This window comes from Zingiber officinale, chromosome 9B (assembly GCF_018446385.1).
Source record: "Zingiber officinale cultivar Zhangliang chromosome 9B, Zo_v1.1, whole genome shotgun sequence".
NCBI lineage: Eukaryota > Viridiplantae > Streptophyta > Magnoliopsida > Zingiberales > Zingiberaceae > Zingiber > Zingiber officinale.
This window is the reverse complement of record NC_056003.1, coordinates 19,574,875-19,577,956: the sequence shown is the minus strand read 5'-3', so window position 1 is coordinate 19,577,956 and position 3,082 is coordinate 19,574,875.

The following is a 3,082-nucleotide window of genomic DNA, read 5'->3' as shown; positions in this document are numbered from 1 at the left end:
CGGCGGGTTATGGGGCCGATCGGTCGGGCCGGCTACAACTATTTCATGGTCGTTCGGGATCTCGTATGTCCTAACAACGCGCCGGGCGCGCTCCTCATCGAACCTACTCTTCATACTCATATACCACAGATCGTGAACCTGGGCAGCGAGTTCGGAAGAGCTCGCCATCTCGAAGAGACAAAAGGACAGCAAGAAATCGAAGGAATGGGAACGAAAGAGAGGCAAAATGAGTAGGGAAGACCTAGTAAGCGAAGAAAGAAGGCTCACTGAGAAGGAGACGGGCGGAAGTCGAGAAACAGGAACTGGATCGCCGGTGAGATGGTAGCCGCCGAGAAACAGGAACTAGATCGCCGGAGGCCGCAGCAGTAGAAGAGTCAGAAGGACAAAGCACGAGCAAAGGTGCGGCAGAGGAGGAGGACTAAGGCTTTATACGGCCGAAGTCGATTGGCCTCCACCGTCCGATCCAGGTCACGAGAAACAAGGACGCCATCGGGCCGTCCATTTCAAACGGTGGCGTCCCATCATAAGTAACGCTGCTGCCACGCAATGGTCGACGCGTGGCGCTGAGTGATCCGGCGCATTTAATGTGCACCATACCACGCACGCGCAGCCTTAATGGAATGGATTGTCGCCGTTCCCGAGGGGATTCGGACAGGCGGCAACGACGGCAGGCCGCATGAGTCACATCTGAGCGAGTTCCAAACGGCTGAATTCGGCGCACACGCCGAGCGACCTGTGGAATACTTTTAAAACAAAAGGCGACGAGCACCCGCTCGGACATACAGTCCAGTCAGTCGGACTCACTGCCTCATTCGACTAGACTTGAAGGGGAGGCAAGTGATCCGGCGGTAAAAATGGGGGACCCACAGATGGGGTCCCGTCCGAGCGGAACCAGAGATTACCCAGCCAAAGGGTTGGGTCTCCGACGCCAAAGCAGGAGAACCGGAGCCGAGTGGCCGAGCGGAGGTGTCCGCTCGGCCGAGGACATAATGGCCGAGCGGAGGTGTCTGCTCGGCCGGAATCGTGGCGATGGAACAGTGGTTAGCCGAGCGGCCTATTCGCTTGGCTCAGGATATGGTATGTCAGCAGAGGCATGATGATTAGATCTGACACAAGAGGGCACTATTAAAGGCCCCACCATCATGTCACGGAAAGGTTGATACAGTAGCAGTATGGTCTTATGGATGCCCTTTTGACAGGCCCACACCTAGGCATGGTCGAAAGCAGGTGATCGCTTCGATTGATGTGCCCAGGCTCCTGCGAGAGGTCTATATAAGGCCTCCACTTCTTCAACCGGAGGTAGGCAAATCTACATTTTCTAAGCCACTTTCTTCTTCCTTCGCCTAACTTAAGCGTCGGAGGGCCGTCGCTGGGACACCCCCCCCCCCCGGCTCGGTTTTGTTGCAGGATCGCCGGAGCATCGTGCAGTTAGTTAGAGACCCACATCAGCAGCAGGGGAGCGCCACGTGCCCAACGTCCGTTGGTTCAGCAATCAGACAGGATCAATTTATTAAAATGGAAATTTAATCCCTAAATATTTTAGAAATCCAAAAGATGTCACCATTGGAGCAATAACTCATCTTTTTAGTTAGAGAGAGGATGGCAGCACTATGAAAATTATTCCATATCAATTTTGTTAAAACAAGGTGATAAAATTAAATAATAATAAAAATGACTTAACAACGTCTTCTTGTATATATATACCTGAATGGGTTGGTGGGGACGTTGGAAGTGAATGTATTCATCTTTTTACCACCATACTTGGATATATCCTCCGGGCTTTAGTGTAATAAATGATGGAACAGATTTCCTTAAGCACCGTTCAAATCTCATCCAAGAGATTATATACGAGGAGTTTAAATTATTTATGACTTTGGATTGTCCGCGATATCTATTTACATTTTTTGATTTAATCTAATGATCAATTATCCTATTTGAAATCAGTAGAAACGACATACTGGGAAGACGACTATGTCATTGACTGGGCAAAGACTCCTAACTAGAAAAAATGACTCTAAAAGGTCTTGCTTGTCAAAAGGAATATTAGTAATCAGGTCAGGGATGTATCCTCAGCATAGATATTTCGATGCTCAAGTCAGTAATTCAATTGAAGGTGATAAATAATAGAGCAAATAGTGATTATGGTTATGTAAAGTTATGTAACATCACGTACCTATTTCTGTAAATGGAAATCGCTTTTTATAATTGATCCGGTAGTAAGAGCGGGCCCCCCCCCTTTTTTCTTGCAAAGTCAACGCCAAGTGGAAGTCACCGGAACAGCCGCCCACCCAGAGGAGAATGTGGTCCGACCGGACGGACGGCCATAGAGGGCCGGTCCGATTGGACTGCCGGCCGGCCGATGGAATCGAGTACCCGGAAAGGTCCGGCCGGTTTGCACTCATAGTTGGTAGGCACCCTGTCAAATCGGGGTTCCGACGCTCAGTTAAAAAGGTCATGGGCCGAGCTGACCTTTTGACCGATCACAGTCATAAAGCACCCCTGTTTGTTAGTCTCCACAAAGCACAAGTAAACCACTGCGGATGTCCGGTCGGATGTTTAGGTATCTTTCCGCTCGGACTACAAGTTTGGAGCAAAGGAAATGGCCAGAGGATTTCTTTCTCCAACAACCTGTAGGTTTCACGTGTGTGTCATGCTCCAAATCTTGTGACAGGGATTCTGCCGTCCCATCGAGGGCATGCTTTGATCAGAGCGATATGGGTCGTAAACTTTCCCGATGTACCACAGCATCTAGGAAAGGACAGTAAGCTTTCGACACCGATACCTAGGATAGGACAGGGACACTTATGCACCTTGGTACACGTGTCTCAACCTTTCACATCTATATAAAGAACCTCGTGTTTCATCGACAGGGAGGATGGTATGTACCGAGACTCGAGCCACCTTGTTCATCGTGATTTACCTGACTTGAGGGGTCATCGTCGGGAATCCCTTCCCGGCCGACTGCGCGTGATAGCCGAGCATCTCGACACTAGTGGAGACCCACATCAGCGAGCCTTGAGCGCCACGTGCCCGCGACCGTTCGGACAGATCAAATTGGCGCCTCTGGGAACGCCCCGCATCC